Below are 22836 nucleotides of genomic sequence, written 5' to 3'. Positions count from 1 at the left end.
CATTTCACGATGAAGCACTGGGACTGCAGGTGTACAAACATGTGTGAAACTAGGTTTCGTTACTTTTTCTTCTTATTGAATAATTTGATAAATAACCTCTTTCATGACTCTAATGTTTTCCAAAATATTCTTTGTGCCTGATGAGGATCTCTGCACAATGATCCATGTTCTAGAATGCCGTCACTATTATTAGAAAGGGGAAGCTGTACATTGTTTTCTTACTGTCTCAAGGCTCTGTTCTCACAGGTGTAGGTTGCCATAGGCAAAGCCTGATTCTGTACTAGAAATTAGGTTACAAACGACTTCTAACTTTTCTTTCTGACGCTTTATTAGGAATCATTTTATTTTCATTGTTGATAACTCAGTTCACAGTACAGAGGAGATATATTTATGCCAATTGAATAGTAGATGCAGAAAGATCTTGGTGTACAATGAATTTTCAAGGAAGACTAGAATAATTCCAAGTCTGCCCACACCTCGATGTATCCTGACAAAATTTTTCCTCCATAATTAGAATGACATTCAGAATAATGGCTACCATTTTCCCTGAAAACATAAACAAACAAACCTTCCCCAATTAGTTTCACAAAATGACTGAGTGAGCAGAGCTAAAGATTCCATTAGGGGCTTACTATGCTAATCTAATTAGCCTGGGAAACACTCACATATTATGGAACTGGAATCAATAAAAACTCTGAAAAGCTAGATTTACACTTCAATCACAAAAAGGATTATGCAGACATCTCACCATTCTTCTGCTTATAATTTTCATGAGCAATAAGCAGAACAAACACAATTCTTATCTAAAGGGTCACATGTAAATATGCATGACATGGTCTGAATATTCTTTGACATGAAAAATTAGCAGAATTAATTTACGAGCTTTAATGTAATCCATAAACAATTTACACACTGCATTGTTTTTTCAGTGAGGAGAAAATATATTCAGCCTCCTAAAATAATTTTGGAGCTTTTAACAAGTAGAAATTCTTCCAAATCTAGATTCCACTTCTACCAGTTATGTAAGTTTATATGGAACTTATAAGAACACTCTCAGAAGTTGTCAAAGTAGTGGGAGCTCATCTTTGTGGTTTTTGCATCATAGCTTTTAGTGCAAGAAGAAACTATTATCTTTAAATAAGCAATAGAAATTTCAGAAAGTGGCTTAGTTGTTTTCAAGGACAGAGGCTCTTAAGCTATGTTCCCCACAGGTTTCAAAGTCTGAGAAATTTCCCTGAACTTTTCCATCTAGAGTGAAATCTACATTTAGTTTACAGAACAAAATGAAGTAAATCTGCATGAAGAAATACATACTTATAAACATGCAAATGCTTTAAGACTACAGTGATATTGACAAAAATTGGCATCGAAGAAGCAGCATGGCAGTGTCATTGTTGAAAAAGTTTTGCTACCGTCAAATCATGTGTCAATGTGCCTGCCCTTCATCATCACTGTAGCCACTCCACATTGCTTGTCTGGACAGCAAATCTACCTCATTCTGAAGCTTCTGTCCTCCTTTTGCCTATTATTTCGCTATGCATCAGGTAGCTTCTAGGCAGCCTAATTGTTTCTTCACACTATGTAAACCATTTAACTTCTCTGGCATCCTGCAGAAATTAAGCTCATTATGGACCCAGTGGCCCAAATGACACCACTTTCCCACAAGGTACAGCAGGGAACCGTATTAGTGGTAAAGCTCAAAGGAAAGAATATATCACCTGTGACACATGGCTGTAGAGGGAATGGAAGAAGAAAGCAATTTGTCAAATTTTATTTGTAGTGGTCAAGTGAGGTTAAAAATGGTCAAGGGTTACAAATACTGATTCAGAATCTATTGTCAGAAAAACTGACGAGGGGTTTTCTCTTTCATTATGATGCAACCTCCCTTCCTGCCTCCTCCCCTGTGAATTCCCCCCCAACACTCTGTCATCCTAAGACATCTGAAATCCTTATCCTTTAACTAATGAAATTAGTTAAACAGTAGAATAAACGTAAAAGAAAGGGGGAGAAATCCAGACGTTATTATTCAGTAGGATTTGTTGGTCAAATAAAGATTAAATTGAATGAAAGTGATAAAATTTTGCCCAGCATTTGTTTGAAAGCTAGTCTTTTTGGGTTAGAAACTGGTGTTGAATCTGAGTGTTCCAAAATGTGATTCAGAACACGATTTTCTCTAAATGTACTTGCCAGAGGTAAATGTAATAATTTATGGAGTGTGCAGGAAATGTTTTCTTCACCTATTTGCTATTCAGAAAAGGTTTTCCTTTGCTCTTACTGTTAGGCTTTTATGCTGGCAGTCTTATTAAGGTCAAGCCCTATCAAAATATTACCTCTGGGGTCAAAAGGGTAGTGTAGTCCTTCCCAAGGCTATTACACATTTTGGTGATCAACTGCTAGAGGGCACTTAAGAGAGATCCAGAGCAGTACACCAGCCCCTGGAGAATGAAACAACATCTAGTTTTTGACAGCTTCCTGTAGCCATGAACTGGGAGATTTATGAGGTTAGATTTGATCTCTAGTCCTGTCTAAAGCCAGGTATGCTGTATGCTGCATTACTAAACAGGCTAGTAGGCAAAGCTAATATAGCTTCTTAAAGGTGAACTTGAAAGGCTACTTTTAAATCTCCAGCTAGCTAGCTAAATCCATTTTAATGCCAGCTTTGAGAATTAGGGAAATGCAATCTCGCAGGTACATTTTATTAAAGCAAATAGCTAAAGAAACACTCTGTGTACTTTCTGGTAATGTTTCTTCAGCAGCAATGGAAGGACAAGCCTAGAAAGCGTGAATTTTCATCTGTTGTTTAAGATTTCTAATGTTCTCCTGTGTTGAAAGTAGTTGGGACCATCTCTTCACCCAGTTTTGTAAGCCCTAGATCAGTATGGTCTGACTCAGCATCTTAAGCATGCTAGGAACTTCAAATACTTTTGTGCTCTTTCTGTGTTATATTACATTCATTTAAAAAATAATAAGTTGGCAGAAATCTAGTAACTTCCTCATAAAGAATAAGGTTTAAGAGACAAATTGTTAAATGACACCTTACACTTTTGTATATTATATACTGTGAAAAAAAGTAAAGATTAAAATGCATTTGAGTGCTTGAACTGCATGAAAGTCAGCTTTAGTATTTTACGGATATGATAAAACTGCTGAAGTAGCTATGAAACACCTGGTTTCATGTGTTTGACTGGAGCACAACTTTGAATTGGCCTGTAATTATTTCTAGCGCCCTAGAATCCGGTACCTGAAATCCCAGACCTCAAAGTCTGTGAATAAACCTTATGTCAGTCAAATAATAAGTGAATAACTTCATGAAAAAAGGTGCTTCTTTAAGGGAAACAGAATTATTCTGCTGTTTGCAAACAGAAGAGAAAGCAACTTCGGGAAGAAAATAAGAAGGATATTCCTGACAAACACCAAAAGATAAATCCCATAGGATTTATCCAGAAGGAGGATCTATGAGACGTGATCATACAGCAGAGAGAATAAGGCACAAGTCATACTTGTTTACAGCCCTTACTGGGTGTGTGTTGCTAGCAACCATCGTTCTTCCTGAGTGAAACCTTGCTTCATGTAGCAACCCCACTAAAACCAATAGGCATGCTAATCTGACTCTCATCAGTGCTAAACAGATCTTTGCATTTTAAAAGGCTGTAATTCACCTTTCTGTAAGTACAGACAAATGATTCAGACTTTGCCTTAGTATTTACCTTTTTCTCCTCATTTCTTAATTAAGCTGAAATGCTAAAAGGCTTTCTCACTGCACTATTTTATTTCCTTGCCTTTAATTGATATTGTTTCACAGGAGATATTATCAATTATGAAGATGATAAATGACTGGGTGTCTTTCCAGAAGCTGCTTCAGCAAGCTGTCGGACATGAGATTTATTCCTGACCTTAAGGTCAGGATTAGTTTTAGCATCAAAATGCAAAACAAAACAGGAGAGTCAAACTTAGTTTACTTAGAATTGGTGCAACTTGTCAAGTATGGTAGTGTGTTGTTACTTGATAATTAGTTCAAGACAAGCTTGAAGCTGCTTCAAAGTACATTTTAAATCAGACCACACTGAAGAGTCTTTGGGGAGGCATCAGTTACAATTCAGTGGAAGAATAGGATGCTGTAAATGCTTGTTATTCAAGTATTTCCTTTCCTTATGCATGAGTTATATGGAAGCAGTAAGAGCATGTTTCTTCTTTTTCTCTCCCTTTGATGCAGATAAAAATACAAGTCAGCCAAAACACACAGTGAACTAAGAAAGGTGAAGCAAAACTCTCTGCAGACTTTAATTCAATTTCTAGGTTACCAGAGATGATGACAATAAAAATAACTAATGAGAAAATCCTGAGTATGTATATTTCTAAACTAGCATAATATGGAACTTTGAACAAGAGCAAATACAAGAAAAAGAATTTAGGGTCTCTGGGACTTTACATGCAAGTTTGAAAAAACCCTTGGGTGCTGAGTTCCTGGTCCATAACTGAGACCATGGATGAAACAAAAAAAGCATAAAACTTAGTAAAATCTTGCTGACATTAAAAAATCTAGAAAACATTGCATTCATATTTTCTAATATGAAAGGGTTTTTTCAGTAATTTAAATGTTCAGTACCTTTAATTGCAATTTATATTATCATCAGTTTTCACTTCAAAGAATTCTATCTTTTAGATATTTCTCTTTCTCTATTATTCATCAACAGGTAGGGGAAGTTAAGGAATTGTGTATTTTACATAGGATGGGTGAGTATATATTTTGCACAGGTTTTTTTTGTCTTATTATCACCTTGAAGTAATATACTCTATTCTAGATAAATGGCAGGCTTATCCAATACTACAATCTGTCCAGTGTTATTTTTTTTGTGTGTCATTAACAAGATGTTGTAGTTTGAATTTTGATCACTCACACTAACAGTTGACTGATACATATTTTAATAGGGGCTTAGGTTCACTGAAGGACTTGTGCCTGTCTTCAGTGATCATACAGAGAACTACAGAATGGTCAAGAATGGAAAGGGTATCTGGAGGTCATTTCATCCAATTCCCCTGCTAAAACAGGTTCCCCCAGAGCTGGTTGCCCTGGACCATGTCCATCTGGATTTTAAATACCTCCAGGGATGGATACTCCACAACTTCCCTGGGCAATCTGTGCCAGGCCTTGGTCACCCTTACATTGTGAAAGTGTTTGCTAATGTTCAGAGGGAACCTCCTGTGTTTTAGTGTGCACCCATTACCTCTGGTCCTGTCACTGAGCACGTTGAAAAGAACCTGTCTTCCTTATACCTTTCCATCAGAGATTTATATACATAATGAGAACCCCCTGAGCCTTCTCATCTCCAGGCTGAACAGTCTCAGTTCTCTCAGTCTTTTCCCATTAGACCAGTCCCCTCATGGTCTTTGTCGCCTTTTGCCAGACTCCAGTTTGTCCAAGCCTGTCATGTACTGAGGAGCCCAAAACTGTGGAACACTCTGGGTGTGGCCTCACCAATGCTAAGCACAGGTAAAGATTCACCTTTCTCGATCTACTGGCAACATGTCTCCTAAAGCAGCCCGCAATACCTTTAGCCTTCTTTACTTCAAAAGTATAGTACCAGCTCCTGTTCAGCTTGGTGTCCATCAGCACACCCATGTTCTTTTCTGCAAAACTTCTTTCCAGCTGGGTAATTCCCAGCATATATACTGGTGCATGGAGGTGTTCCTCCCCAGCTGCAGAAATTTGCATTTTCCCTTGGAAATTTCCCTGTCAGCTCATTTCTTCAGCCTGGTTAGGTCTCCCTTGAGGGCAGCACAATGGTTTATCAATCATTCTTCCCAGTTTTGTAGCATAAGCAAACTTGCAGGAAGGCCTTATCCACTTGTTCTTGCTGATCTGGTGGCCTGTGGGAGACACCCACTACAATGTCACCCATACCTGTCTGTTGGAATGTCACCCATATCAAATATGAAGGCCTATGTTCCTTTTCTTTTCTGAACTGTACAGAACCCAGTCGGAGCATTTTCAGGATTTTTTTGGTGGTCCAAATCCATTTTTCCATACTTTGTTTTATTGTTCTCTGAAATTCATTGCTTTTGCTCAGCATGGCTTTTGCTCTTTGGAAGTGTAACCACTAAGAAATGGTAAAGGAACATATGCCCATCATATATTTTGCTTTTTCTAAGACATGTACTGTAATAATAGTATGTAAATTACAAGACATGATATACTGAGGACCTGAGGGGTTTACACTACAAGGCAGGTGATAAGCAACATTTTCTGCATGGTTATGGCAAAAAACCATTATGATATTCATTGGGAATGCATTAAACAGTGCTTTCCTTATGTCTGAATTCCTGCCAGAGTTAGATACCCAAGGGTAAATTAAGTGCATTTATGCCAAGAATAACGCCTCTGTGAGTTCAGTAAAACCTTCATACAAACAAGCATACCATCTATTTTTAAAAATGCTTTAAATGTCTATACATTCATGTTTGGTTATAGAATATCCAACAGGGTTCAGCAAGTGGTTGGGTATGATATTGTCACAAATTTTATACAAAAATAAAAGCAGAAAATAAATCTTTGTACTTCTACTCCTTTTTAAAACAGTGTGAATTTTTTATCTTTAGAAATAATCCCAGTGGTTTTATACAGGAGGAGGGAGATGCTACAAAGCTTGAAATGGGAAAGAACTTTATCAGAAGTGGTATTACATTATTTGCTACTATTGACAACTTCTACCATTGACCTAATCTGTGATATGAGAGTAAAAGAGAAGTGGCACAAAACTCACTATATCAAGAATATATATTGAGCTCATGAAAAGAGAAAATAAAATAAAAAAAATTATTAACCACTGAAATAAATAAAGTACAGATTTTCAAAGATCATTAAAAATGTTTGACTGACCACTATGCAAAGTAGGGAACAAATCTTAAGTTAGAAACTAAACTAGGTCTGTGTCCTTCCTATGCTGAGGATCTCAAGAGCTGGACACTCTACTCCAGGTGGGGTCTAATGAGAGCAGAATAGAGAGAGAGAATCCCCTCCCTCACCCTGCTGGCCACACTGCTTTTGCTGCAGCCCAGGACACAACTGGCTTTCTGGGCTGCAAGATCACACTGCCAGGTCATGTCCATCCTCTCCTCCCCCAGCACCCCCAAGGGCTGCTCTTGATCTGTTCATCCCCCAGCCTGTGTTGGTATTGGAGGTTGACCTGACCTTTGTGCAGGACCTTGCACTTGGTTAAACCTTATAGGATTCCCAGGGGTTCCCTTCTTGAGCTTGTCCAGGTCCCTCTGGATGGCATCCCATCCCTCAGGTGTGTCAACTGCGCCACTCAGTGTGGTGTCATTTGCAAAGTAGTAGGGGATGCATTGTCGCCTTGTCTATGTCACTGATTAATTGAATAGCATTAATTGAATAGCACCGGTCCCAGTACAGACTCCTGAGGGACATCATTTGTCACCAGTATTCATCGGGACGTTGAGCCATCAACCACTACCTTCTGGATGCTGCTATCCTACCAATTCCTTATTCACCCATCAAATCTATCTCTCTCCAGTTTGGAGAGACTGTGACTATGTGAAAACTCTTACAGACTTTGGGTAGATGACATCTGTAGCCCTTTCCCTGTCCAGTGATGTAATCATTCCATTCTAGAAGGCCACTAGGTTGGTCAGGCAGAACTTGCCTTTGATGAAGCCATGCTGGATGTCTTGAATCACCTCCCTGTCCCTCATGGGTCTTAGCACAGGTTCTTCTGTTCCATGATTTTTCCAGTGACAGAGGTGAGGGTGACAGGTCAGTGGTTCCCAGTGGCTTCATTTCTATTATAGACAACTGAAAACATTTTCATATGTCAGATCATGTCCCAAACAACAAATTCATGCTGAAGAAAATGATAGCACATGTATGACTTGTAACACAACACAGAATACAGCATTTCTGCATTTCCTGAAAGTGTGGCACAGTAGGTGAGTATTAAGAATTTTAGATCAGTGTGTAAAAGTAGTACTTTATTGAATAGAGAATATCAGCCATGATGTAAAGCTTTCTTTAGAAAGCCAAACTCCAAAGAAATTTAGAAAGCTATCTGTGTGCTTGGGAATGACACAACCCCAAGTAACAACAAAATACTCACTGAATTATTAGGCAGAAAGAAAAAAATTGGTCAGACATTATCACTATTTTTTTGTATATTGATTTCTGTAAGTTCTTCAAAGGTGGAAATGAAGTGAAATTGAATGAAATGTGTTGTACTTCTTCTTCTTTATAATTTATTAAATCCTACCTCTGGCTACTAAAAACCCACACACAGTTTTAACATGAAGCAAGTATTTCTCTCTCAGTATTCTCTTCTGTGAAAATAAAATTTGGATTTATCCTTTTCAAAGCAGCAAAAAATACAGTCTTGACATGACATTTGCATTGCAATGAAAGAGTCAATGAATCTGGGGTAATGAATTAGCATTGAATTAATGCAAAAAGGTACACTTTCTCTTGCATTCTTAAATGGGAGAAAAGGAATTTATATGATCTTTCATATGATCTTTGAGGAGATCTGATCTTTGCAAAATTCTGAGATGGAATGAACTGACATTCCCTGCACTCTTTGCAGATGAGGCACTTAAAATGAAATTTAAATCTATGCTTGCCTATAAAATTATTCAGAGTTCTTTAGGTAAGTTAAACAAAAACAACATCCAACATCTCAATAAATTTATTGAAATGTCTAGAAAAACTATACTTTTAATGGAGGAAGAAATTAATGACAAAGATAGAATAGGATGCCTTTCTTTCTACATCTGGTTTTAGCTGCAGATGGATGCAAAGAATCTTTCTGAGGTGAATTATCAGAAGTGAGAAATAATTTTTTTCACACAAACAAGTGGTGATATACTGATTCTAAAGAGTAGGTAAGGCACTATGTCTGTCAGTATATTAAAGAATTTTAAAGATTTCATTCCTACCCATATGATGTGACTGATTCCGTAGTCGCTTATTCTAGGTCGTGAATTCACATCTTTTGGAGTTAGCTGAACTCACTCGAGAGAGAGCTGTAGAATAGGAAAAGCAAAGAAGAATTTTAGTCTGAGTCAACTATAAAATAAGCAGAGATGTGTAGTGATCTGGTATGGTCATGAAAGACACCACTCATACTGGGCCATAAAGGAAACAGAGACTTGTATTAGACACTTACAGTTGATAGTCATACACTTTTTACTGCTGTTTCCATAACATAGTTTTTATAGCAATCACTTTATTTTACATGGTAAGTGCCCTTAAGTTCAAGTTTGGGTACAGAAACCAGTCTCTAGCACTGTCAATGCGTAGTACTTGCAGCAAAACCTGAAATGGAAGAGATTTAAGTGGGTCTTTTACTTTATTTCTAGGTCTTCAAAGGGAAAATATAATCTGTTGGAAAAAATAGTGGTTCTTTTTCTTGAAGAGACATCTCCACTGCTGCTACATGTATATATACTGCATACCATTATTTTCTATTCTCTTGATAAATATATTAAAAATAATGCTTTGATGCCTTTTTATTTTTAACCATCTTTCCTCAAGGAAGTTACAGTTAACTATATAATATATAGTACTATAAACTCTTTTGCTATTGTATGAAATGCTCTTTTTATAATTTTTTTTCTGCAAATTTGCTGCACAACTCTAATGTTTCAGACCATAGCTGTTTATGTTTAAAGAAGGGATAATAATTTTCTGTACATATAATTTATGTCTGGATACTTTGAAAACACATACCAGCAATAAATACTGCACATGGTTTCAAACTGTATGTGAGGGTGCAGGAGATAACAAATAAAACATTTTTTCTAAGGTCTATGATTCATTGTTCTACCTGATAATTGTTTATGTAAATAATATATGAGATATATGTAAACAATATGTCATGCAAGAAATGCTGAATTCAAGAAACCTTTAAAAAGAAAATCTTTCTTAAAATTATTTTGTTATCAAATTGGAAAAGGGAAAGGACAGATGATCTTATTCAGTATTTATTAATAGATGAAAGAAGACAGGAGGATCTTAGGTGTGTACCTACACAGTGTATAGCAACACAAAATAAGTTGTCCTTATTCTATATTGTCACTTTTATCTGTGTATATAACAGTATGGCAACCCTTATTTTAGAGGAGAGAGGAGACAGAATGAAAGAAGGTAGTAATGTTTCTTTTTCTGAGAAACCTGCATTGCTAGCTTTCCCCTGCAAGCTAAAATGGCACACTTCTAAATGTAGCAAAACAGCTCAAAACAACTCAAAACAACTCCTTAAGATTTCTGCTAGATCCAATACTTAAATTACACCATTATACCTCTTTGGGAATTATATATCCAGATTTAGGAAAGAAAGTGTCATACCCCACATGGCAAAACATCACTTAACAGAACGAGAAGTTCTATGTCAATGTTTCTAAGCAGTTTAATTCTGAAGGCATAAAATCACATTAAAAAAAATAAGCTCATTATTAATTTATTAGAGGTATATGCTGTTTTCTTGGAGAGAAAAAAAATGCAAAACCCCATAAGCCAAACTTTGAATTGCACAATATCAAGAGCTGTCCTTTTAAACAGATGAGTCTGTCACATGCATAATTTCCATTCATAGCAACACAGACATTAATGCAGTAACAAACCCACCAAAACCCACCAGTACCTTGCTAAAAATATTTGTCCTTTATTAAGAAGTGTCCTGTTTCCTAAACTGGGTTACCACAATATTGGATATAAATCTGTGATAAAGCCTAATTTTCATACACATTCATGGTTTTGTATTAGCACCTGGGCTATGGTGGTTTTAAAGGGAGAAAAAATATTTATAAGCTTTGGATATGAGTTTATCTCTAGCTGATTTTAAATGTTTAGGAGCCAAATTATACTAAACCCCAAAAGTCATGCTCAAATACTTCCATTCAGTGAAGCAGATCTTTCAGCTGTCAGGTGTCTGCTGTCATATCTTCATGCTGTAGGAACACACTGACACAGGAAGCACTGAACAATGACTGATCTAAGTCACAAGGAATAAAAGGGATTTAGGAATTCTGCAGGTGTCAATTTAGCTTCTTAACAGATATAAAAAAAATTGATTTTGTATTACTAGAGTGGTTTCAAACACAAAATAAATCCAGTTCCTTTACTGGAATGATTTAAGGTCAAGAAAATGCGTTTTTGTTTATAAGTGCCTTGGATAAGTAAGGTCTTGGTAATTTACCTTATGAAATTGGAATGGTGAAAGTGAAGGTTACCATCATGATAATGTCAAAAGTGGTTTTCTTAGGAATAAGGCTGTCTCCTTGGTCACTTAATTTTCCAGAACATTCTGATTTGGTAATGTGTCACTAGAGGGTGCTGCAAAGTTGTTTTCTGATGTATTATATAGATAACTAGTATTTATTTTAATGTTTGTAGAAAATACAGGTCCAAACTTCCAGGATAGAAAATCTCTGTGAAGTACTGATAAGCTATCACTGGCTGATAGGCTTGAATGTCATCATCTGCAAGAAAGGTAGAAAAATTTTTGAGTTTAAATGAGGGACCCAAAACATAAGTTAATGAATAGTAGTATGTTTTAGGTTTTCATTATATGCATTAGAAGGGGTCTTGATTAGGACACCTTTGCACAATTTTATAATAGTTCAAATTTATTTCAAGCATGTCTTCTGACCATTAGCATGCCATTATGTTTAGTCAAGATTAATTAAGACAGTAAGGACTGTACTTTTCTGGAAAGACTGAAGTAAAACCTTGTTCTTTAATATAATATGAGGACTAGGTCTTTTTTTCTGTTTTGTTTTTTTTTATTGTTGTTACAAAGACTTCTAAATGGAAACAACAACCCGATAGAAGAAATAGTGTGTGGTATGGTGTTGGCTGAATTGTGTATAAGTAATACAAATCACAGCCTACACTTCTGAACTATCGTGTGTACTTATGACCTCTAAAAGATGGTGGAAAACATTGTGACTTTACCGAATCACTAAATTACAGTGAGGGGCACCTGCAGTATCTAGACTTCTGGCAGATTTAAGACACTGGAGAAATAATAGAGGAAACAGCTACCAATTAAAAGCCTCCAATTAAAAAAAAAAGTAAGATAATGAGCACTGAAGAGTGATACAGGAGTATGTGTGATTAATGTATTAGTATGGGTGTCATAATTTCAGCCAAATGCAGTTCAGATGTGATAGCAGTACATGGTGGTGAAGGATTATAAAAGAAGCCCATCTTATTCACGTACATCCACTTTGCTTTTGTTTGATAACTTTGTTCCCCGAGCTTTCCCTTACTTGTGATAACTTTATTAAAATCAATTTCCAATGCATTTACAAATCACTTATTATATGCCCAGTAACAAACTATGTTTACAGATACTGTTTTTGAACTTAAAGGGACTAGTACAAGACACCATAATGTATTTGGAGACCTGTAAATCCCCAGGACCTGCTGCTGGCACAGCAGTGCAAGCTACTGCCCCTGCTTGCAACCCTTCAGCGCCGCTGGAACCATGACACAAAGGTTTCCACCTGTGGGAGCAGTGTCTCTCATCAAGGAATGAGCCACCTTGCCCACAGGAGGGCTGACATGGTTGTGAAGTGCACAGATTTAACACGTTGCTTGGAAAACATTTTCAGGAACTGTCTTTTTGACTGCACAGGCATTTTCAGGGAGGTGTGGGTTCTCTTGGCCTGTCCTCTGCCATGGAGCAGCTGCTGTATATTGGTGTAGTAGTGTGCCACAGATGAAAAGCTGCTCTGTGTGAAGCTCAGGCCCCATGAGCTGGCTGCTGGCTTCTGCTGAGAAGCTTCCCCTGCTGCTGTGGCTTGCATGCTACCCTTCCTCCAGCACCTTCGGTTGCCCACAGAATTCTGACTTTCCTCAGAGGTAATTCTCTTTACTTTCCCTGTCAAGCTCAGATGCACTTTTCTATCAGGCAACAAAAGAATGCAATGAGAACCTTTGCACACTATTCCATGTAACTGTTGGACGGACTCTAGGAGCTCCTCACAATGCTTTTCAGTCCTTTAGGGCTTTGAAAACAGCATGAAAGTGCTAGAAATAGGGTGGAGGTGAATATTCTCAGCAAGGTCACAAAAATGATCTAGTTGTTATTGACATTTTTGCCTCTTACAGCCACCCATCTAAGAATAGAATGAAATCCTTGTCATTTATCTCCCTCAGTGGATCCTAACCCTGTCACAAACTGAAAATTATTTCCTTTCCACAATAGATAGTGCTATATCTGAGCAGTAGTTAGTAGTTACTGTGTCAGTGCAAAGCAATAGGCAACTCTGATAAGTAGCTTATTGACACAGTACATGGTAATTTCTCAGCTGGAACAATTGTGTCAATACACACTTGGGAAATTTGTTATTCATGGAAATGCTATTAGTAAATGATAAGTCATTATGGAGAGACCTCTAGTCCATAGGTTTGCACATGTACTGCCATGGTCTGCTTTAGCAGTGAATTGATACATTCAGAAATAAATATTTTAAGCTATTAATATATTATACTTAATGTTAATGATAAATAAGCATCCCCAAAACAACAGGAAGAAACATAGCACTTTGGAGCTTTAAAGCTTAGCTCTTACTGCTAAATTAATAGAGAAAATAAAAGCAGTCACTGATCCTAGTTACCCATAAACAGCTGTAACGTTTGTGGATTTCCCTTTCAAAGCATTTGAGCTACAGTGATGGTGAAAAAACATCCACAGAGTGTCTTCATTTTTAACTGTAGTCTTCTATAACTTCATAATATCTAAACCAATTTAAACCTGTATTAATAAAAATGCTTTGAACTGAGACCTTGCATGTCAACTTGCAACACAGAAAGAATTTTTACTGTCAAGTTATGATCCTCTAAATTAGAAGTTGCTTTATAATTGAAATGCTGACACAGTCTTCTAATTGTAGAGGTGTTGGCAGGTGCTGCTATGCTAGCATTATATTAGCAACTTTTGCATGTGAATCTTGTTCATTAAAGGTTATGCTTATATCACATGCATACAGATTATAGGCTGTAGAATGACAGCTGTGTAAAATCAGTCAAATTAAAACACACACTATAGATAAAAACAGTCACATATTAAACAGATTAAATTAGTATCCATCAAAATTTCTTTCACTTTAAAAGCATGTATGGAAAATATTTTTAGAGCTACCTGCTTAAAAGTAAAATAGTTTATGTGATGGTTTCCGATACAGCATTAATCGTTAAGGGAAAATAAAAATATGTCTTCTCCTTTAACTAAACATTAAATTAGCTCAACTATAACAGTAGTCTGAATTGCAAGTGAATAGAGCATGGATCTAATTGCTGTAGTGTTCCAGCCCTCCAAGCAGTGCAGATGTTATCCAAATAGATTTGTGTTCATTTTCAGATTGTAAAATCTGGTCCTTTTTGCAAAACCAGAATGGATACCAACATGCATGTGCCCAGAGTTTAAAAAAAAAAAAAAAAAATTCCCCTATATCTGGTTACTAGAAAAACCTTCCAAAGCACAGGCTTGTTTTGAGCAGTGTTAGTGACTGATCCACACCAAAACTCTTGATCAAAAGGTAGTAGACTTAGATAAAATTTGGATCTAAATCTCACTGAGCTGCTGGTTTCACTGAGGGTTTTTGTGTGTGCATATTGAGAATGTTTGGGCTGTGAAGTACCCGTGTGCTATGTTGGTACAAATGTGTTTGTAAGCCTTTTCTATGCTGTCTCCATCCTGCAGAAAATCATGGTCCCAGTGTGGAAATTGCCGATACGTTCTGCTGGTGTGTTAGCTTATTTCTTTCTCTGTCTAATGATAATTTACCATGTAAGTCCCTTAGGGATGAGACCTGTGGTAGATGTTGAAATAAAAAAAATCATCCGAGTTTTGAAAATTGTGAGGGTCCTTTCAGCTGTCTCATGTTTCCATACGCCTTCAGTGGGGAATTCCTGCTATTCAGGGTTACAATGCAGATGCTAGTAGATTTAATTATTTAAAATACAAACAAAACTATAACCAAATTAAAAAAGAAATATTTAAACATTTTAAACGTTTTTTTAATTTCCTTTTTTCTTCTTTTCTTTTTTTTTTTTAAGAAGGTAGTCAATTTGATGTTAAAAACATGTATTTGTTAATCTGGTTCTGTGGTATTAGCTTATCCTTTTTACATGGAAAACACACATTCATCAAGTCACCTCCCACCAGTATATGTAAAATCACTGTTATTTTTAGTGGATATTATTTTAAGTAGATATCATAACTCTAATTCTATGTATATTTTATTTGACAAGGAGGGGGAAAAAGATGCAAGGATAAAAATACTATTTCATGGAAATATTTCAGTGTTATTTATTGCAAGAAGTTGCATTCCTTATTCGTCCCATCTACCTCTATCCTATCTATTCCTTATCTATACCTATCTTTACTGCTTGCTGAATTACATAGATTTACATCTCAGTTTGATCCCAAGTACATTTGCATATAGTAGTTCATTCCTATATTCAGGCATGCAGATAAAATTATGAATTAGCATGTCGTGAGATTATTTGCTTAATTCCTAACCCAGCTTGTCTGCTGCTGTCATGCTCCATAATTTTTTTTGTCTAGTCACTTTTTTGTGATTCATCAGGGTATTGGACCACATGGACATGATTGCCTTAAATTTTTGTTTGAAATTTTGAGACAAATCACTGATGTCTTTGTATAAATTCTCAACATAAAATGTCAACTAAATCTCTTATTGATATAATTGTTTCAAAAAAGCCAAAATTTTAATAATGGAGTTCTCTTATTTGGCAACTGCATCAGAATTCTTTTTTCACTGAGACGAAGTTTTATACAGAACTACTTGTTTGGGAATTTTTTAGGTACAGTCAAAGCTTAGGCACTTTTTTCTTTGGATAACAAGCACATATTAGAAAAAAAGAACAGAGAGAAGACAGCTGGATACGTTTTCTATTCTTGTTCTACTTCTCTCACATTGTATTTAAGAGGAGTGATTAAGAAAGATCCTGCAGCATTCTTTCTTCTCTTGCTATGGTAAAGTGGCTCCTCAGACAGCAGACTGCAAAAATACTTTCAAAACTTGTCTCCAACTGAATCCGTGGAGAGAATTGAAAAAAAAATTGACTTAATACTAGTAATTATTATAGTTTAGGAAAAAAGTGTGCTATGAGTAATTTTCTTATTAAGAAGAGTCTCAGAGCCTGACACAGTTACTGGAAGGATGCGTGCATTGTCAGGAAACATAGAAGACAGGCACATTTTTGAGGTTGAATTAGTATTTTCTCCTTTATCAAAAGAAGTACAGGACAGAACAGGTGAGCCAGTTATAATGCCTTTATAAATTGCTCAAGTATCTGCTGCCAGACTGCTATAAGTAACTGTGAATTAGATAGAGAAATAAATGAACACACAAAGCACTTGCTTTAAAAGCCTGCATTAACCATAAATAAATAAGGTTTTTCAACCAAGCAGTAATTACATATTTGCTCTACTCAGTGTCTCAGACTTTTTCCACTGCACTTATAGTTGCAGAGCTGGGGCTTTACCTGCAGAAGTGCATGGTTTTCCTCGCTTGTAACTGCAAATGGCTTTAAAATTGATATTTTTATAACAAAGTAAGATATGATAAGAGGATAAGATAAGAAAACAGAGATATCAGAACACTCACAAAAATCTTATTGTTCTGAGCATACAGAAATGCCAATTTGATTTCACCTCTGCCACCTGGGGGAAGCAGATTTTGCAAGACTTTACAATTACTATCATTATGATTATTATTACTTCTCCTTCCTCTACTACTACTACAGCTACTACTACTATTAAACAGATTTGTTAAAGTGACATATCACGCTGTTTATAAATGTCTACAAATCTAAAGCAAACAAAACTAAAAGGAAAATTACTTTTTTTACAGAGAGCACAAACCTTAACCATGTGCTACTGAAACAGATCACATAATTTCAAGTCAAAAAAAGGAAACTGACTGAAGTAAAAATGTCAGCATTAATCCATTAAAATATCACCATCATCTGATGCTGTTTTGTGCCTCAAAAATGTGTTAGAAAACCTTTAAATTTTGAGTAAAATTACTATGGACTGCACCTAGGTAATACTGCGTTCATAGGTGAATAAAACTGTTGCCACCTAAAGAGCAACAGTAGATTGGCATGAGCGAAATGACCTTATATGTGTATATATATACATACATATATATGGGTGAGTATGTGTGTAAACATACCTGTATATATATATAAAGATATGAAAATATAGATATTCTTTTATCATACAGATGAGTTTCCCCCTTTTATAAACCCAATACCATTCTTTTCTCTTAAATATTTAGATCTGTCAAAGCTATTCTTCCACAACATTAAAGAAAAAATGTTTTGTGCCATGATATAATGATGGTTTAGCAGGAAAAACCTCTGTTGAAGGCAGAACAGTAAAGCCCTTCAATTCAAGGCAGGGATGACTTTAGTTAAAACAGTGTTTGTGGTCTGACACTGATTTATGATTTGCAGCCTAATTTTCTTCACAGAATCATGGAATCATAAAATGGTTTGAGTGGGAAGCGACCTTAAAGATCCTGTAGTTCAAATTCCAATCCCCACTATGGATAGGGATACCTTCCACTACACCAGGTTGCTCAAAACCCTATCCAACCTGACCTTGAATATTTCCAGAGATGGGGCCTCCACAACTTCTCTGGACAACCTGTTCCAGTGCCACACACACTGAAAGTACTGTGTTTCTTCCTAATATCTAAGGTAAATCTGCCCTCTTTCAGTTTGAAGCCATTCCCCCATGTCCTATCACTACATGCCCTTGTAAAAACTCCTCTCAGTTTTCTTGCAGGCTCCTTTTAGGTATTGGAAGGAGGTAATAAGGCGGCCCTGGAGCAGTCTCTTCCCCACTCAAAAAGCCCAGCTGTCTCAGCCTGTCTTCATGGAAGACATGCTCCACCCCTCTGATCAGTTTCATAGTCCTTATCTGCACTCATTCCAACAGGTCCATGTCCTTCCTGTGCTGGGACCCCAGAGCTGGATGCAGTGTTCCAGGTGGAGTCTCATGAGAGCAGAGCAGAGGGGCAGAATCCCCTCCCTCACCCTGCTGCCCACGCTGCTTTTGATGCAGCCCAGGACACAATTGGCTTTCTGGGCTGCAAGAATTATTGGGTCATGCTGAGCTTCTTATCAGGCAACACCCTTAAGTCCTTCTCCTCAGGGTTGTTCTCAAGCCATTCTCCTCCCAGTCAGTATTTGTACTTGAGATTGCCCTAACCCATGTGTAGGACCTTGCACTTGGCCTTGTTGAACCTCATTAATTTCTTAGATACCATTTCTCAAGCCTGTCAAGGTCCCTTTGGATGACATCCTTTACCTCCAGCATGTCAGTTGCACCACACAGTTTGGTGTCATTGGGAAACTTGCTGGGAGTGCACTCTATCCCACTATTCCTTTCGCTGACAAAGGTGTTAAGCAGCGCTGGCCTGAAAACCTAGAAACAATTGCTTGAATCACCTTTTCTGGGGATCAGATATTTTTTTAATATACTTTCTTTAGTTTTGGCAGAAAACTAAGTTCTCTTGAGGACTAGTGCTGTGCTACACCCTGAATTACTGCCAAAGATGCAGTAATTTTTCCCTTCTGCTTAATTGTATTGTGGACGCAATCAGTCATGCAGCAAAAGCAATTACATTTTTGTTTTTATTCTATTTTCTTACTATTTTTGTTAATATCAAAGTGAATATTCTGTTTGAAAAGATCTCTCTCAAGCACGCTGTCTCTCTGAGAGCAAGTAAGCAAAACAAATCCAACGGTAATGAAATAATTCTTGGTTTTGTGGTAGGCTGCAGGGTAGAAGAAAGAGATGCATATGCACAAGTACTTCATGAAAATATTTTCTTAAAGCATATTTAATAGATTTTGACTAAAATAAAAATTAGAATGATGTGTCTCCCCTCTGCAGAAAATTGCATCTGTTCAACAAAACTAAAATACCTGAATGTCAAAAATATTCAGCTGAAACGTTTTATTCACATCTGCTGATAATAATGCCCCATGGGCATTCAGAAGTCTCATGACACTACTCTCAATAGGTTTGGTTCATTAGCAAAGATTTTTCCCCTTGATGCACTTTTGGCCAACATGTAACATGACTATTTTTTTAATGTAGTGAGTTTTAATCTCCCAGGGGGGAAATATATCTGTTTGCTAAAAGTTGAAACTATTATTGAAAAAATTAAGTGATTTTGTAACTCAATTATTTTACATAGAAAACAAGCTGGTTCTCAGGCAGCTTTATTTGTAACCTTGGCATTACAAACATCCAGTGCTAGAGAGTACAATACCAGCCAAATAATGAACCAGCAGGCTGGGATTCCAGTCTCAACTACTCCATGATATGGGTAGGTAGTGTGGAAAACTAGAGTATTGGAAAAAATTTTGCTTTCTCTTTCAAGAATAATCATGAGGATTGTTTTCCCACTGATTTGTAACACAGAAAAAGGCCTTAGTCCACTGAATTGAGTCCATCACAACTGGACTCGATCTTAGAGGCCTTTTCCAACCTAAATGATTCTATGATTCCATGAATACTTCATTCAAGTATACTGAAACAATTCTGTCTTCCCCACTCTATACTGTTTGACTACATACATCATTCAAAGAGTTGGAATTATTCCCTAGTTGTAAGTGATATTCTGAAACCTCTAACGGTCTGGGAAAGGTGTTGATGAGAAAAACATCACCACAGAATTCTTTGGATCACATTCAGTGATTTCTGCCCTTGACCACACTGAGTCTAAGATTAATTACACTATACTTGACAAATCTAATTTTCTCCTGGTATAACCTGATGGAAAGTAGCGAGGATGTTTTAGTGGATAATTTGGCTATTGAATTTCTCATACATTTCTATGGTGAATGCACTTGCTAGGTGCTAAGTTTATCAAAAAACCCAGCATCTAACATGGAGAAGAGCAGTCTTGACACATTAAGTTCAAAGGATCCAACCAATCCTGATCATACTTTAATCATATATCTTAAAATCATATGAACTTTCATATGAGCAAGTTGTAATTTTAAAAAAATGCAGCAGGAAGAATAAAATTTAATAATTTTGATGGGCCAAATTTATCATCTCTAAATAGAGCTTACTAAAAGATTTTTTTTATTATTTTGATGTCAGAGTTCATCAAGTTCAAAAAAAGTTAAATAACTATTCTCCTTCTTAAATTCCTTGAAAAACAAGAAGTTGTGAAGTTGCACTTAGTAGTATGCAAAGGAGATAAACTCTACATTAACCGTGTAATCATGTAACCATGTAACCATGAAATCTAATTAGTAACAACCCATTCATACACCATAACTCTCAATGTGCAAGAAGAACAGTAGCTTCTGTTGATGTCTCATTATACTGTTCATCAAATTATAAATGTAATATATTTTCTCACATTTTGTATACAGTATTTTAAAGCATCTTGAATACATTATTTTGTGGGCTTGGTTGGAAGAGCTATGAATATATTTACCAAGTGGTTCATTTAATAGATTTTACAGGTTTTCAAAGTAAGATATTGAACTTTTTTTCATTATTCCTGCAGCCCTATTATGTAAAATATTGCACATCTTAACAACATTGATTTTTTTTTTTTCCTTTACTGGAATACTTTGGAGTTCAAATTAATATTAAGTAACTTTCTTTAAAGTTCTTTTTCTTCACTCTTGAGCTTAATAGGCTGAAATTGAATTTAATGGAGCAGAGAGGAGGGTGAGTGGGCAGGGACAGCACAGTCACAGTGGGTTCGGGGTGTGGAGTGATGCTGTTTGCAGCAGGACTCACATTCGGGGAGCTGGGCTTCTCCTTCCATGCTCAGTTCAGACTATTGCAATTTTTATACTTTACTTTCAAGATACAGCACCTCCTCCCTCTACTTCTTCACTGGCCTTCGTGTCTTTCTCTCATATTCTCACTCCTCCTTCTGAATGAAATTATTGAAGTGGTTTTTTCTCCCCTCTTAACTATGTTATTCCACAGGCGCTACCATTGTCGCTGATGGGCTTGGCTTTGGCCAGTGGTGGAGCCAGCTGGCATTGGCTCTGAGGCAATTGTCATGAGGGAAGCTTCTAGCAGATTTCCCACGGAAGCCACCACTGTAGTAGCACCCCAATGCCAATAACCAAAACCTTGCCATGCAAACTCAGTACACACAATTTTAACACAAGTTGTTTTGACTACCTCTTTCCTTAGAAAGTCAGGAGAAAGACCTACTTGTAAGACCACCTCTTGTTCCCCATGCTGCTGCACTGCAGTTTTGATCAGAAGCCCAAGCAAGCCCACACCTTCCCTATGCTACAGAACCTGAGGCTGCTGCAGGTTCTGCAGGTCCAGCCTGTTCCAGGGTCTTCCCACCCCAGGGGTCTGGCCTGTGCTGGAGTGGGGTCATCACCAACAACTGACAGACCTCTGAATCCCTGGGCAGGATACACGCAAGACAGATTTCAAAGCAGAAAATAGTGCCTGAAACAGGTTAGGGAAGGATTTCAGTTTTGGTGCTAACCATTTGATTGGAATACTCTGCTATATGCTAAAAGTGAGGAAATAAATTACCTTAGCAATTAAGTGCTCTCTCTGCTGTAATGGCAGGAGTACGAACCGGGAAACAGATCTGTTCTGTATCCACCCAAGGATTGCAGAAATCATGTGAAAATCTCAGGTACTTGAGGCAGTGCTAAGGAGTAACTGTATTCTTCATTGAAATGGCTTCCATTTAGCCCCATCATTTGGAGATGATGAAAAAGGGGAAAAGTAAAAGATGAATGTATCTACACAGAATGGTGAGAGTACGCATGAAAGATGATCCTACAGAGCATACCAAATATAGCTCTAAAGATCCAGGAGTTAATGAGAGTGTCAGTGGTGGTTAATGCAGTGCTCCGCATGGGATATGAATGAGGCCATACCTTCCCACGGTAAGGAAAGTGTAATTTCAAATTGTTTCTGGTATCAACGTGCAGCAATTGTGAGCAAACATTGAACCCATAATGGAAATGACTGCATTTTAATTGCTGAATAAATTACGTTGCATATAATAGACAGCAATTTGCAAACACTTTGCAACTTTTTAAATGCTCAAAACCTGCCTCTGCGTCCTTTTTGGAGCAGCTCCCACTTTGCCCGGTCAGCTCTGGACGCAGGAGGCTGCGGGGACCAGCCTCCGGAATCCGGGAGACCAGAGGTCCGGCTCGTGGGTCCTTCCACAGGACCGCGGCAATAGAGGCAGGTGGTGGAAGAAGGAGGCAGGCTCCATTGTGGATGAAATCCGGAAGGTTTATTGTGTCTCCGAACAGGGGACCTCGCCCCCCCCGGAGTATGCAGCAATGAGCAACTCTGAACGCGCCTGCCACGGGTTTTATTGCGGGGTGGCGACAGGGGAGGGATGACAATGGCATCGAATCAGGGAAGGAGAGGGACGGGTCTGCGGGATGAGGGACACACAAGGGAACCTATCTTGGGAAAGGAAGGGAGGGATCCTCCCCCCAAGACCAATCACTCGACGCCCCTGCCAGAACTTTCCAGAAGCTTGGGAGGGGTGCGGGAGCGATTGGCAGGGGTCTGGGAGGAGACAAATAGAGAAAGCAGGGTTATGAACACGAAACCAGGGGGGTATAAACTGGGATGGTACAGTAATACGAAACCCAAAGGGGAGACCCGGACTGAACCAAACAAAACACACTCCCACAAAAACCTGCTATCTACTAAGAAAAAAGAATTCTGTTTTCTCAAAACCATGAAAAAATAATGAAAACTAGTGCTTTCCTGAAGTTGATAATTTTATTTAAAACATGAAACAAGA

The 22836-nt window shown here is 37.4% G+C and overlaps 1 long non-coding RNA gene across 1 annotated transcript; it reads right to left on the bottom strand.

Annotated features, from left to right (window-relative positions):
- Positions 1-325: 325 nt before the first annotated feature.
- Positions 326-22153, bottom strand: LOC116449637. Its single transcript, XR_004242477.1, has 3 exons — positions 21591-22153; positions 8941-9027; positions 326-7810 (listed from the first exon to the last, which is right to left on the bottom strand). It is a non-coding gene; the product is annotated as an uncharacterized LOC116449637 (long non-coding RNA).
- Positions 22154-22836: the final 683 nt, after the last annotated feature.

Source organism: Corvus moneduloides, chromosome 1 (genome assembly GCF_009650955.1).
Source record: "Corvus moneduloides isolate bCorMon1 chromosome 1, bCorMon1.pri, whole genome shotgun sequence".
In the NCBI taxonomy this organism is placed as follows: Eukaryota; Metazoa; Chordata; class Aves; order Passeriformes; family Corvidae; genus Corvus; species Corvus moneduloides.
The sequence above is the reverse complement of the archived record's forward strand: the minus strand, read 5'-3'. Positions and strand labels throughout refer to the sequence as shown.